We start from the raw sequence: 17014 nt of genomic DNA on the forward strand, positions 1-17014 counted from the left end.
ACTAAAAGTATCCTACAAAATATAAGTATTTTCAAAAGTATTTAAGTATGCTGAGCCGTCGAAATCCGTAACTATAAGTAGAACAAAACATAAGTAAACGGGTGTTGTACACTGCGGTTAAACCTGGGCAGTTATGTAGTCGTGTCTAGGGTCAATATAGGTTGGCCAACTATATTCATTTGAGACACGGCCAACATGTGCTTGGGAGTGACTGTGGTATGCGGCATACCTAAAACTCACCCAATACTCCAAACAACAAATCGTCGCTGCAGCGAACCATGAAATACTATAGGAGGATTTCTCGAGCCGATCCTTTGTAGAAATTCTCGTATACACGTGATTCCTTGATTATTCCTCTAACAATAAAATGTTCTATTTTGATAACTCCTTTCTACTTTATCGCTTAGTATGATGCTATATTTGCCTTGATGAGATATCTCCTGTCCCATATCTCTTGATTCAATTCAGAGGGCTTATGATCCTCTCTTTCCTGATCTTTTTAAATCAAGATGCCTCCAAGAAAGAGACCCAGCTCAACGAACAACAACAATCCTCCGCCACCACCTCCTATTCAGATCGATTTGGAAACACTTTAGGCAACCATTTCTGCTACTATATCAGCTCTCTTACCTCAACTGAACTCTAGGGGTTCGGGAGGTGAAACCCAAAACCCAGATGATAGCCAGGGACACCAAAAAGGGGGTTCCTATAAAGACTTCATGAACGCAAAACCGACATTCTTCGATGGCACAGGGGGTGTCATTGCCTTAACCCGATGGTTTGAGAGAATCAAATCAATCTTTGAAATATGTGGCTGTTCGGAGTCTGATAGAGTCAACTTTGCCGCCTGTACCTTCCTAGACAAAGCCCTGACTTGGTGGAATGGCCGAGTCAAATCCTTAACTTTACCTGTAGCCAATGCTATGGGTTGGGGAGCTATGAAGGAGCTTCTACTCGCAGAATATTTCCCTCGGGGCGAACTCCAGAAGCTAGAACACGAACTTTGGAACCTTAAGATGAAGGGTTCCGACATAGCTGCTTATACCTCAAGATTCGACGATCTGGCGTTACTTTGTCCGGGAATGGTTACCCCGGAGAGTAAAAAGATAGAGAGGTTCATCTGGGGGTTGACCCAGCCAACAAAGGGGAATGTCTTGGCTGCGAAGCCAGACACATATGACAGTGCTAAATGCCTTGCGAAAATCTTGATCGACCACGAAGACAACTCTGATGAAGAAGCTACTACCCCCGAGCCAGTCACTAGTGGAGGCGGAAGTAAAAAGAAATCCTGGAACAAACGGAAGGCTCAGAGTACGCAAGGGTCTTCTAAGAAACAGCAAACGGTAGCAGTCCATGCTGCTACTGCCCCTGTTGCTGTTTCAGCTATCGGTTCCACAGCCCAAACTCCCGCCAGTGGATACACTGGTACCCTTCCTTGGTGTGGTAAGTGCAACTACCACCACCGCATTCCTGGTCCATGTCGCGGAAGGATCTGCGACAACTGTGGCAATAAGGGCCATCTTGCTCGAACCTGCAGAAAACTAGCCAAATCAACAAACCAATCATTCGGAGTGGGAATCAGTCCGGCCTGCTACAATTGTGGTGAAGCTGGGCACTTTAAAAGGAATTGTCCCAAGATAGCTACAACCACAAATCCCTCTGTTGCCGCAGGTATATCTCTCTTTGATAATTCTTATACTTGCAACTCTTTTCGATTTTGGTAAAAAAAGGGAAACCTGTTATCTATCTATTCGAACAATTTCTAAACTCAATCCTTCGCATGTAATCGAAATGTGTACCGTCGAGACGACTAACTAGTGAGATAGAGAACACTAACTTCGTACCTATAGATTGAATCCTCAGTCCGGAGGACTATTCTGTTCTACTCGATTTAAAAAAGGGGGAAACTTTCCATGAAAATATTTTGGTGCTATGTTTAACAAGAAATGACCGAGTCTCATTCACGTTGTTATCTTTACTTTCAAAAGGGTCGCCTGTCTAGATCTTTCCTCGACCCTGTTCTCGTGATCTTCGGCATCAAACTTTCGTATCATTCTATGCCTTAGAACTCAAAAGTTTTCCCAATGTGAATTACCACGCATCCCTCGTTTCCGTGATTATTGAGAAACGGGAAGTTAGCAGATCTTCCCTCTAAATGTCTATCCCGAAGGATTCCCGGTAGTTTCTTTCGAGCGTCTACTTTAGTCTCACATCAGACCTTTCGAGATCTTCGTAGAGATCGATTCTGAAATCTTCAGGTTTCGGATGCCCTTAGAGCTTGGTAATATCTATCTGGACCATCACGTCTCGAATCCTTAGAAACGTCTGCCCAACGAAACCCTAGTGATTCCTTTGAGGAAACCGAAGTCGTTCAGGGTTGGAACTTCAATGAGAAAACAGATTGATATCGTAGATTGAGAGAGAGTCAAGAAGCGAAACCAAGACATGTCCCGATAATGAGAATTCGCTGGAACGCCCAGTAGAGACCAAATTCCACTTGAGAAAGTGAACATCCGAGACAACAAATCCATTCATATCTCATTCCAATCCATGACCTATATCTTATTCTTTGAATTTCGGGACGAAATTCCCTCTAACGGGGGGATAATGTAACAACCCGAAGTTGTTCATTGCCGAAAACCCATCCTACCCGTATAACTCGTCGTAGATCGAAATGTCTCGATATCGTTTTTGGGTTTAGTTAACTAAAATTATATGTTTATTATCATTCAATGAGGGTACAAATCATTTAGGAACTCATGAATTTAGCCCAAAACATTTATTTCATAAGTTTTAGAAATATCCTCGTCGGGTGACGGAAACTTAATCGGGTGCGACCTAAAGCTTCGTTTAAGGCCGGTATCGGGTAGAATTCCACCGTGTCCAAGTTTTAGGAACTATATAAACGTGTTTAACCTTTGATTTGAAGCTTTTTCCTTCTCTCTCTACTCTCTCTCTAACCTCTCTCCTAAATCCAAAGACTAAGGGTCCAAAACTCAATTTTAAGGCCTCAAATCCCTAAGGTACCTTCCTAGCCTTAATCTATAGCATATTTGGCTTCCAAATTCGACATTTAATCATGAAATGGGACAACATATATGAGTTTATGGCCCAGGAGGCTTCCTAGGCCGTAAACACCAGTTTGAAGGGTTTTAAGCCCTTAAACTCCTTCCTAAACTCATTTGGACTTTAGATATGGCTAAGGGACTTCAAGATATGGACTTAGAACATTTAAAACATGAATTTTGAAGACTTTGAAGGAGTTTACGGCCTAGGCACAAGATTGGGCCGTAAACTCATATTTAAGGGGTTTTCTTGACCTTAAACCCTTCCAAAATCACTAGTATGGCTTAGATATGAATTATAGAATATTGATTCTAGCATTTGGACACTTGAAACATGATTTTTGAGGATTTTAGGTGAGTTTACGGCCGAGGCATGTGCTTGGGCCGTAAACTCCTCAAAACATGGCATAAATTCAATTCTAAGGTGTTAGAAAGCCATCCAACACCACCAAAAGCCTTTGAATAAATCAAAGGACCAACCAAAAATAGTTTAAGGACCTTAAACACATTATTTGAGGGATTTCTATGAGTTTAAGGACAAGACTTGTTCTTGGGCCGTAAACTCCTTGATTCATGGTGTTAGAATGCTAACTAAACACGCCTAAAGCCTTTAGATGAATTTTAGAAGTCCTTCCATGCAAGTTTTAGGCCTTAAAACACTTTGTATCACCCTATGGAAGAGTTTACGGCCATGAGGGGGTCTCATAGGCCGTAAACTCCATAAACCCCTCAAATGTCCCATACAAACTCATGTTAGGCCTTGGAATAATTCTATGAATCACATATGATTTGTTTTAGCTCCATTTAACACCATTTTCATGGAAAAATAGGAGTTTACGGCCATGAGGCCATGCTAGGCCGTAAAATCCCATAAGTGGGTCTATTTGATGTTTTAAAATCATTTCAAGTCCTTTAACCAAGTCTAGAAATTATCCCTAAGTGTTTGAAGTCATTTAGCACCATAAACCACCCCCACCATGAGTTTACGGCCGTAAACTCATGGGGAATGGGTGTTTTAGACCAAAAACTCTTATATTAGTTTACTCATGGGGAGTAAACTCAAGTCCCAAGTCCCTAGTGTGATTTCACGTCCTTAAACGCCACCCGGGTCCTTCCAAGCACTTGTATCGGAGTGTTTTCGCGACTTGAAGCAAGTGTCCCTAACATATAAATAAACTAAGTCCTAATTAGATACAAATGTATATCTTTACATAATAATTAGGAATCTCGAGTATTTACAAGCCCCGGATCAACTCTTAACGTCCAAATCGACATACTTCTCGTCCGGTGAGTTCATACCCCTACGCCTTTTTCCGTGTTTTTCAATGTTTTCAGGGGGGAATACAAGCAAAACTATAACAGTTTTCGAATTATAACATTAATATGTTTCAAATATTATCTGGCAAATTTATAAACACTTTTACTCCTTATGTATTATGTTGAGCATAAGGAATGATTTATCGATTACAACTAAATGGATTTTAGTTAAGAAAATAATCAAACTAATCAAATTATTACGGGAATAATTTGGGGTTCTATGTTTCTCTTTATATCATGTATTGATATCTGTATAAAGTTATTAGATAAACTATGTCTGATTCAGTTTATCTCCGTATCATTGAATGTATTGCCAGATAGTTTCTTGTATGTAACTATTTTCATTGTATCATGTCTTAAAATCTTTGTATGTTTGGTATCGTATGAGAATCCTATGAATAGTTTAATACTAGCTTGTGAGATAGTCACTACCCTTTATGGATGATCAAGTAAATCCTCTCCGGAAGTGTAACCAGAGTCTCCTGGAGGGAGAGCGAGGAATTTGTGAATAGATCTATTCTGGACTGCCAATCCCACACCTTAACTGCTAGCTACAGTTAGGCGGGCACGCCTGGGGTGACAAATTCTGTATATCATTCGACGTCTGACTAACATCAAGGAGGTCTCGTTGTCATATCAGCATGGTTACCCGACTCACAATACGTATTAATATAAACTTATTCACAGCTAGGATTTTTGTTTAGAATCTATATCTTGTTTGGGATGATAATCCCATGGTCTTGTATCTATATCTCGTTCGGGATGGTAATCCCATGGTTTTATGTCTATATCTCGTTCGGGATGATAATCCCATGATCTTGTATCTATATCTCGTTCGGGATGGTAATCCCATGGTTTTGAAACTAAATCTTATACAGGATGATAATCCCATGATTTTATCAATCTATCATATATCTAGTTTCGGGATAATGATCCCATGGTTTTATCAAGCTATCTTATATCTATTTTCGGGATAGTGATCCCATGATCTTTATCGAATTATCTTATAACTGGTTCGGGATGTTAGTCCCAAGGTTTTCAAAATACTTTCTATCTACAGTTCGTCTAAATTATAGTTTTGTATATTAAACTATACTCTGTATTATTCAATCAATCTTGCATTTAGGAAAATATGGGATTTTCCTGGGGTTAACTTATAACTTGTAACAGAACTGTAACGAAAGATAACTTAACTACTTTACATAAGAAAATATGGGATTTTCTTGGATATCAAACCTTTTTAGAAAACTAAAGGAAACCGATACATTTTCACAAAACAAAATCGCTTATGAACTCACCAGCTTTATGCTAATTTTCAAACTGCTTGTATTCTCAGGTCCAAGTTAGACAGGTACCTGGCGATATCTTTTGGTTAAGACGGAGTGTTCCGAAGACTCGTGTCGTTTTGTTCATATGATATATGTATAACTTTTGTACAATTTACTTTTGAACCAAATGTAAACTTTCATATTTATGTAATGTAAAGGTTGTTTACTGTGATTACTATGTACATTGGATTTGATACTCAACGTGGAGTCAACCCCGGGAACGTTTCCGCCTGTGGTTTTCGGGGTGTGACAGATTGGTATCAGAGCCCTTGTTTATAGTGAATAGAGTATGCGAAACCTTACATGGTATAAAACTATAAACATTAAGGGGCCTAAGTGCTCTGAACTAAAAGTATCCTACAAAATATAAGTATTTTCAAAAGTATTTAAGTATGCTGAGCCGTCGAAATCCGTAACTATAAGTAGAACAAAACATAAGTAAACGGGTGTTGTACACTGCGGTTAAACCTGGGCAGTTATGTAGTCGTGTCTAGGGTCAATATAGGTTGGCCAACTATATTCATTTGAGACACGGCCAACATGTGCTTGGGAGTGACTGTGGTATGCGGCATACCTAAAACTCACCCAATACTCCAAACAACAAATCGTCGCTGCAGCAAACCATGAAATACTATAGGAGGATTTCTCGAGCCGATACTTTGTAGAAATTCTCGTATACACGTGATTCCTTGATTATTCCTCTAACGATAAAATGTTCTATTTTGATAACTCCTTTCTACTTTATCGCTTAGTATGATGCTATATTTGCCTTGATGAGATATCTCCTGTCCCATATCTCTTGATTCAATTCAGAGGGCTTATGATCCTCTCTTTCCTGATCTTTTTAGATCAAGATGCCTCCAAGAAAGAGACCCAGCTCAACGAACAACAACAATCCTCCGCCACCACCTCCTATTCAGATCGATTTGGAAACACTTTAGGCAACCATTTCTGCTACTATATCAGCTCTCTTACCTCAACTGAACTCTAGGGGTTCGGGAGGTGAAACCCAAAACCCAGATGATAGCCAGGGACACCAAAAAGGGGGTTCCTATAAAGACTTCATGAACGCAAAACCGACATTCTTCGATGGAACAGGGGGTGTCATTGCCTTAACCCGATGGTTCGAGAGAATCAAATCAATCTTTGAAATATGTGGCTGTTCGGAGTCTGATAGAGTCAACTTTGCCGCCTGTACCTTCCTAGACAAAGCCCTGACTTGGTGGAATGGCCGAGTCAAATCCTTAACTTTACCTGTAGCCAATGCTATAGGTTGGGGAGCTATGAAGGAGCTTCTACTCGCAGAATATTGCCCTCGGGGCGAACTCCAGAAGCTAGAACACAAACTTTGGAACCTTAAGATGAAGGGTTCCGACATTGCTGCTTATACCTCAAGATTCGACGATCTGGCGTTACTTTGTCCGGGAATGGTTACCCCGGAGAGTAAAAAGATAGAGAGGTTCATCTGGGGGTTGACCCAGCCAACAAAGGGGAATGTCTTGGCTGCGAAGCCAGACACATATGACAGTGCTAAATGCCTTGCGAAAATCTTGATCGACCACGAAGACAACTCTGATGAAGAAGCTACTACCCCCGAGCCAGTCACTAGTGGAGGCGGAAGTAAAAAGAAATCCTGGAACAAACGGAAGGCTCAGAGTACGCAAGGGTCTTCTAAGAAACAGCAAACGGTAGCAGTCCATGCTGCTACTGCCCCTGTTGCTGTTTCAGCTATCGGTTCCACAGCCCAAACTCCCGCCAGTGGATACACTGGTACCCTTCCTTGGTGTGGTAAGTGCAACTACCACCACCGCATTCCTGGTCCATGTCGCGGAAGGATCTGCGACAACTGTGGCAATAAGGGCCATCATGCTCGAACCTGCAGAAAACTAGCCAAATCAACAAACCAATCATTCGGAGTGGGAATCAGTCCGGCCTGCTACTATTGTGGTGAAGCTGGGCACTTTAAAAGGAATTGTCCCAAGATAGCTACAACCACAAATCCCTCTGCGGCCGCAGGTATATCTCTCTTTGATAATTCTTATACTTGCAACTCTTTTCGATTTTGGTAAAAAAAGGGAAACCTGTTATCTATCTATTCGAACAATTTCTAAACTCAATCCTTCGCATATAATCGAAATGTGTACCGTCGAGACGACTAACTAGTGAGATAGAGAACACTAACTTCGTACCTATAGATTGAATCCTCAGTCCGGAGGACTATTCTGTTCTACTCGATTTAAAAAAGGGGGAAACTTTCCATGAAAATATTTTGGTGCTATGTTTAACAAGAAATGACCGAGTCTCATTCACGTTGTTATCTTTACTTTCGAAAGGGTTGGCCGTCTAGATCTTTCCTCGACCCTGTTCTCGTGATCTTCGGCATCAAACTTTCGTATCATTCTATGCCTTAGAACTCAAAAGTTTTCCCAATGTGAATTACCACGCATCCCTCGTTTCCGTGATTATTGAGAAACGGGAAGTTAGCAGCTCTTCCCTCTAAATGTCTATCCCGAAGGATTCCCGGTAGTTTCTTTCAAGCGTCTAGTTTAGTCTCACATCAGACCTTTCGAGATCTTCGTAGAGATCGATTCTGAAATCTTCAGGTTTCGGATGCCCTTAGAGCTTGGTAATATCTATCTAGACCATCACGTCTCGAATCCTTAGAAACGTCTGCCCAACGAAACCCTAGTGATTCCTTTGAGGAAACCGAAGTCGTTCAGGGTTGGAACTTCAATGAGAAAACAGATTGATATCGTAGATTGAGAGAGAGTCAAGAAGCCAAACCAAGATATGTCCCGATAATGAGAATTCGCTGGAACGCCCAGTAGAGACCAAATTCCACTTGAGAAAGTGAACATCCGAGACAACAGATCCATTCATATCTCATTCCAATCCATGACCTATATCTTATTCTTTGAATTTCGGGACGAAATTCCCTCTAACGGGGGGATAATGTAACAACCCGAAGTTGTTTATCGCCGAAAACCCATCCTACCCGTATAACTCGTCGTAGATCGAAATGTCTCGATATCGTTTTTGGGTTTAGTTAACTAAAATTATATGTTTATTATCAATCAGTGAGGGTCCAAATCATTTAGGAACTCATGAATTTAGCCCAAAACATTTATTTCATAAGTTTTAGAAATATCCTCGTCGGGTGACGGAAACTCAATCGGGTGCGACCTAAAGCTTCGTTTAAGGCCGGTATCGGGTAGAATTCCACCGTGTCCAAGTTTTAGGAACTATATAAACGTGTTTATCCTTTCATTTGAAGCTTTTTCCTTCTCTCTCTACTCTCTCTCTAACCTCTCTCCTAAATCCAAAGATTAAGGGTCCAAAACTCAATTTTAAGGCCTCAAATCCCTAAGGTACCTTCCTAGCCTTAATCTATAGCATATTTTGCTTCCAAATTCGACATTTAATCATGAAATAGGACAACATATATGAGTTTACGGCCCAGGAGGCTGCCTAGGCCGTAAACACCAATTTGAAGGGTTTTAAGCCCTTAAACTCCTTCCTAAACTCTTTGGACTTTAGATATGGCTAAGGGACTTCAAGACATGGACTTAGAACATTTAAAACATGAATTTTGAAGAATTTGAAGGAGTTTACGGCCAAGGCACAAGCTTGGGCCGTAAACTCATATTTAAGGGGTTTTCTTGACCTTAAACCCTTCCAAAATCACTAGTATGGCTTAGATATGAATTATAGAATATTGATTCTAGCATTTGGACACTTGAAACATGATTTTTGAGGAGTTTAGGTGAGTTTACGGCCAAGGCATGTGCTTGGGCCGTAAACTCCTCAAAACATGGCATAAATTCAATTCTAAGGTGTTAGAAAGCCATCCAACACCAGCAAAAGCCTTGGAATAAATCAAAGGACCAACCAAAAATAGTTTAAGGACCTTAAACACATTATTTGTGGGATTTCTATGAGTTTAAGGCCAAGACTTGTTCTTGGGCCATAAACTCCTTGATTCATGGTGTTAGAATGCTAACTAAACACCCCTAAAGCCTTTAGATGAATTTTAGAAGTCCTTCCATGCAAGTTTTAGGCCTTAAAACACTTTGTATCACCCTATGGAAGAGTTTACGGCCATGAGGGGGTCTCATAGGCCGTAAACTCCATAAACCCCTCAAATATCCCATACAAACTCATGTTAGGCCTAGGAATAATTCTATCAATCACATATGATTTGTTCTAGCTCCATTTAACACCATTTTCATGGAAAAATAGGAGTTTACGCCCATGAGGCCATGCTAGGCCGTAAACTCCCATAAGTGGGTCTATTTGATGTTTTAAAATCATTTCAAGTCCTTTAACCAAGTCTAGAAATTATCCCCTAAGTGTTTGAGGTCATTTAGAACCATAAACCACCCCCACCATGAGTTTACGGCCGTAAACTCATGGGGAATGGGTGTTTTAGACCAAAAACTCTTATATTAGTTTACTCATGGGGAGTAAACTCAAGTCCCAAGTCCCTAGTGTGATTTCACGTCCTTAAACGCCACCCGGGTCCCTCCAAACACTTGTATCGGAGTGTTTTCGCGACTTGAAGAAAGTGTCCCTAACATATAAATAAACTAAGTTATAATTAGATACAAATGTATATCTTTACATTATAATTAGGAATCTCGAGTATTTACAAGCCCCGGATCAACTCTTAACGTCCAAATCGACATACTTCTCGTCCGGTGAGTTCATACCCCTACGCCTTTTTCCGTGTTTTTCAATGTTTTCAGGGGGGGGGGGGAATACAAGCAAAACTATAACAGTTTTCGAATTATAACATTAATATGTTTCAAATATTATCTGGCAAATTTATAAACTCTTTTACTCCTTATGTATTATGTTGAGCATAAGGAATGATTTATCGATTACAGCTAAATGGATTTTAGTTAAGAAAATAATCAAACTAATCAAATTATTATGGGAATAATTTAGGGTTCTATGTTTCTATTAATATCATGTACTGATATCTGTATAAAGTTATTAGATAAACTATGTCTGATTCAGTTTATCTCCGTATCATTGAATGTATTGCCAGATAGTTTCTTGTATGTAACTATTTTCATTGTATCATCTCTTAAAATCTTTGTATGTCTGGTATCGTATGAGAATCCTGTGAATAGTTTAATACTAGCTTGTGAGATAGTCACTACCCTTTATGGATGATCAAGTAAATCCTCTCCGGAAGTGTAACCAGAGTCTCCTGGAGGGAGAGCGAGGAATTTGTGAATAGATCTATTCGGGACTGACAATCCCACACCTTAACTGCTAGCTACAGTTAGGCGGGCACGCCTGGGGTGACAAATTCTGTATATCATTCGACGTCTGACTAACGTCAAGGAGATCTCGTTGTCATATCAGCATGGTTACCCGACTCACAATACGTATTAATATAAACTTATTCACAGCTAGGATTTTTGTTTAGAATCTATATCTTGTTCGGGATGATAATCCCATGGTCTTGTATCTATATCTCGTTCGGGATGGTAATCCCATGGTTTTATGTCTATATCTCATTCAGGATGATAATCCTATGATCTTGTGTCTATACCTCATTCGGGATGGTAATCCCATGGTTTTGAAACTAAATCTTATACGGGATGATAATCCCATGATTTTATCAATCTATCATATATCTAGTTTCGGGATAATGATCCCATGGTTTTATCAAGCTATCTTATATCTATTTTCGGGATAGTGATCCCATGGTCTTTATCGAATTATCTTATAACTGGTTCGGGATGTTAGTCCCAAGGTTTTCAAAATACTTTCTATCTACAGTTCGTCTAAATTATAGTTTGTATATTAAACTATACTCTGTATTATTCAATCAATCTTGCATTTAGGAAAATATGGGATTTTCCTGGGGTTAACTTATAACTTGTAAGAGAACTGTAACGAAAGATAACTTAACTACTTTACATAAGAAAATATGGGATTTTCTTGGATATCAAACCTTTTCAGAAAACTAAAGGAAACCGATACATTTTCACAAAACAAAACCGCTTATGAACTCACCATCTTTATGCTGATTTTCAAACTGCTTGTATTCTCAGGTCCAAGTTAGACAGGTACCCGGTGATATCTTTTGGTGAAGACGGAGTGTTCCGAAGACTCGTCTCGTTTTGTTCATATGATATATGTATAACTTTTGTAGAATTTACTTTTGAACCAAATGTACACTTTCATATTTATGTAATGTAATGGTTGTTTACTGTGATTACTATGTACATTGGATTTGATACTCAACGTGGAGTCAACCCCGGGAACGTTTCCGCCTGTGGTTTTCGGGGTGTGACAGTGACAACAATGTTCAGCAACCTCCTCAGTCCGATGAATTTTTTATTGTCTTCGATGATGACGAATTTAGTGGATCTCAGCACTCCACATCAAAACCAAAAGAAACAAAGAAGAAGAAGAAGCTAGTAGTGACAAGGAAATAATTTATCTCTCTACAATCCAAAGTCGATCAAATGCGTATTAGAGCCCTTGATAACAGTCTTGCTTCAGAACACATCACTCTCAAGATCGAAATGCGTATTAGAGCCCTTGATAACAGTCTCACTACAGATCACAAACAATTCCTCTCAACGGTTGGGAATCTCATCAAAGAGGTAACATCACTCAAAGAAGAAATCAAGACCACTCTTGAAAATTAAGCTTCTTATTCAAAGAACCTGGTACAAGAGACTCACAATGCTTATGAGTCTGCCCTTGCGCTCCTAAAATCAATCATTAATGGCCTGAGGCATTCCCTCACGGCAAATTCAAGTGTTGACGAGATCTTGCACTTAACTAAAGTGATCTACAACCTGCTGTTCAACAAAGAAATCATAGATAACCTCCAAGACCCTAAGTTGATCAAAAATCAGCTTACCGAAACTTTCTCCAAGATCGATAGACTGAAGCAGTGGTTTGAGGAACAAATGCATGATTCCTCAAAAGGGGGAAATGACCATAGTCTGTCCAATCAACAACCTGGTCCTTCTCACTCCAAAACACCCTCGAATCATCAAAATCCTCCAAGAATCTCACCAACTGCGGATCAAAACAATACAGATCAAAACAAGCCTCCAACTCCACAATCCACACCGCAACTATATGATAAAACATCAACTCCAGTGCAATCCCATCATTCCGCTCCACCGCAACAAGATCCCCCGCAATATGAAGTTCAACAGAAAGAAACTCCTCATCCAAAAAATCCTCCTCATTTCAAGAATTTGGAACCCATATGTCTTCAAATCACTCCAATGACGCCTGCTACTCGTCAAAGGAAAGATGACTGGAGGTCAGCAAAACTTATTGAGCAAATATTGAGAGATCATGGTTTTGACACAACCATTGATGAAACCCCCATTCATTCTTGGATAAATCCCACCAGAAAGTTACTTGATTCTGATTACATGCCAGTTTTGGCTTATGCTGAGCCACCTTCTGATGGATACTAGGACATTCCGATTTTTCCCAACTCCAAATTCTTCCCTGTCTTTGAACCTTTCGATCTTAGCCTCCTAGAGCATCAAAGGCTGCTGCTTGAGTTTGAACGTGTAAACTAGTTCCATGCCAAGCATTGATCTAAGTTTGAAAGCATTTGATCTAATGATAGACCATCAGTAGTGAAGAGCTACAAGATTAGAAAGTTTATGAAAATGGAATTTGTTCAGTATGAGCTTATGAGTGGAGAAGATGATTACATCAGAACTCAAGCAGATTTTCCTTGCATGAATCCTGAGGAAGTAATTCTGATTGCCAGTGTCTTTCAAATCAACTCTGAGAAGCATTTGAAAATGAAGATAGCATATAAGAAAGCCTGTAAATTTCTCAAGTCTGCAGTATGTGACTTTGCTAAGATCGATGTGGACATTCATCCAGTACTTGCCCAAAAGTTCAATCTCCCAGCTCTTGAACCTGCACCAATGTTCACTGAAGGATATCAAGAAAGATCCTTAGTAGCAACCAACTTCCCTGAACTTGGAGTTGTGTTTAAAAGAGTCAATAATAATATCAAGTACTTCATTCCAATCACTGCAATGCATCGACTGAAAAGCAAGCAACTTGAAATCACCTTAGCTTCAGTTCAAAGGACTAAGCACATAATTGATGAAGTGAAGTCTGAGATTACAAGAAGAATCACCTGGTTAGGAGAAGTGAGGAAGTTCTGGTGGCTTCTTATCAAAATTTTGAAGCTCAGTCAGTAATGGAGAAGTTGAAGAGGTCACTTACGGGGAAAATGTTAAAGAAAAAAGTGACCCTCTAAAACTTAGTCATCCACAATGATTCTTGTCTACCGCAATATGTTCTCTTGCTACCGTAACTACTTTTCCTATTGTAATTATTCTTCTGCTACCGCAATCCCTCTACTCTAGTAAAGACTTAATTACGTCCAGCTGACTTAGTGTGATAGACTCATTATCTAATGGACCTTGCATGGCTATATTAGTCAATAGCTTTATTATTCGTTTATTTAGGATGTAACTTTTTGAGGCTCTATAAATAGAGTGATCATCTTTTGTATCAAACACCTCTCACTTCTTACTTCTATACACTTCTACTTCTTATCTCTTATCACTTATCTATAACGATATGTTGATCTCTCTCTCTCTCTATCTCTCTCTCTGTAAAATATAAATCTCACTTTCTGTTATCTCTATCTTACTTACTTCCTGATCATCATCGAAGATCCACTTCACTTTAACCTAATATCATTTACTAACTCGTGTTTGAATGTAAACTGTGTTATGAATCTTTGGTGTTTACTTGATATAACTTGTCTTTACATTTCCTTTACATTTCCGCACTTTACATTTATACGACAAACAATCTAACAAATCTAACTTATTATTGTAGAGCTTTCATGATTAACTTATTCTGCAACCATATACTTGTACTAACATTTGTTCAAGTGTTTCTCCAAAGTTCTTCTCTCAACACTCTAATATTGTTTTAATAGTTATTCTTAATTTCTGTAATTACTTGGATTTATGAGCATTATTTGGTGAATTAAAAATGAAAAATTTGTCTTGAAATTTGAGGTGTTGCAGGATTGTAACTGAGGAAATTAATGTGTTTAGGATAAGGCCCGGATGGGGTTTGGCCCAATTTGGAAAATTGGGCCATTCGTGGGCGTTTGTGGATCTTTTGGTTTTGGGCCTTTTGGTTATTGGATTTGGGCCTCAGTGTTGGTTCAAGTTGGGTGAGGGAGAAAATGGTCATTTTACCCCAAGTATGGATTGTTGTCCATAGAATGGAACTCAATTGCTAATCGGTTGTTATTTTGTACTAATAGCTCATGGAGTTCCCAGGGCATCAACTAGAGATTTCTTTTAGTGAGCCTCAGCATTCGAGGTGAGTTTCCTCCTTGGGTTTAGTTGGTCTAAGGAACCAAGGCCGAACTGTGTTTGTTGTCTGCATTATTCGAGTATTGGAAGGGCCCATATCTCATTATTATTCGAGTGCGGGCGGGGCACGTATCTCATTATTATTCGAGTGTAGGTAGGGCCCGTATCTCATTCGGCGGGGCCCATTATTCGAGTGTGGGTGGGGCATGTTATGCGAGTGTGGGAGGGGCCCATTATATGATAATTATGGTATGTGGTATCTTGGGAAACTCACTAAGCTTTGTGCTTACAATTTGTGGTTTATGGTTTTAGGTACTTTTGGTTCAAATGGGAAGGGTCCGACTTGATCTCAATGCATACAACCATGTTTTCTGCAATACGTGATTTTGGGAATGAACTATGATAATTGTTTTATTTTGAAATGCTTTTAATGTTTGAATAAAAGTTACATGAGTGATTTGGTTATAATAAAAATGAAAATTTTACCCTATGATTCTCGGGACGTTACAAGTTGATATTAGAGCCTTGGTTTGAGAGATTCAGGAACACTCTTGGGTATGCGTGTGATGGGTTTTGAGCATTCTAACACTTCCTAAGTGTACATGCAACCCTAATAACCTTCGATCTATGTTTATCTAATTATCATGCAAAGTTGAATTCCAAGGTTGTATTCCTATCTAGCATACATGGGGAACAATTTTTAACTTGAATGAAAGATAGAATAACTTACCTTGTTGTTGCTTTTGCTCCTTGAAACCGTGTGAGCCTAGCACCCCAAGTGTGATGCCTCAAATGCTTCACACAACACCAAATGCTCTTGGAAAGACATTTGAGAGAATACACACTTCTTAAAATCGGCCTAGCCCTCTTGTTTGATATGTGTAGCCGATTTTGGTGGAGAATGGGACTCTTATATAGTGTTGACACATCTAGGGTTACACCATGTAAACCCTAATGTGTCATGACTCTTCATTTCCATGACCCATAGGTTTGTAACTCCCATGGAGCATCCATGGAGCATCCATGGAGCATCCTATGGATGGAACCCAACTTGATAATCCATGGAGCCTCTTAGTCCACTATACAAGATATGGATGATTTACATAATCAACCCATATATTTAATTAGTTATCTTTTGATCACTTAATTAATTCTAAATTAATTCTTGATCAAACTAATTTAATAATATTATTAATATATTAGAACTTATAATATATTAATAATCTCCAAGTGTTATTTCTCTCATTTAGTCTATCCAATTGCATGGTGCCATGCAACCCAAATGGACCTTGCCGGGTCGGGTCAAGTACTTACCAGAAATAGTTATGGACTTAGACACCTTATCCAACAGTCTCCCACTTGGATATGTCTAATAACTATAACTCTAGTACTTCAGGAACCGATTTGCAATTGTAACTCTTTCAAGGTCTCTCGGAATTGAGAAGATGATGATACGCCATTTAAGATAAGTGATCATATAATCCTCTGTTCTAAATATCAGCCGAACAAATACATGGAACAATGCCTTACTTATTGTCCAGCAGTTTGTTTCCCGATTTCCGATTTGTTTGACAAAGAACTTAATTGAACACATCAACTTAGTTTTGACCGGGCCCGGTAGATAGGTCAAAACAAAATCATCGAGGGGCCCAGATGTCAGCTTCTAATCCAAGAAGGAACAGATAAACATTGACTCATATGTTTGCTCTACCACTCATTAAATTATACACAAAAGCACGTTTTATAACATCGAGTTACCAATGCGTTTTCGTACAATCAATGCATAACCAACTCATAAGTAACAAATCATATCTCTGGGTTTGAAGACTTATATGATATTACCATCTCACGATCACTCGAGATAAATTCCATGAAGTGATTCCAGTGAGCTTGGGTTGAGTCCAATGCTCAGAACTTATGAGCACTCATGATTGTTGTAGCCATGTCCAAC

This window comes from Lactuca serriola, chromosome 1 (genome assembly GCF_051521515.1).
Source record: "Lactuca serriola cultivar US96UC23 chromosome 1, Lser_US96UC23_V15, whole genome shotgun sequence".
NCBI classification, from domain to species: Eukaryota; Viridiplantae; Streptophyta; class Magnoliopsida; order Asterales; family Asteraceae; genus Lactuca; species Lactuca serriola.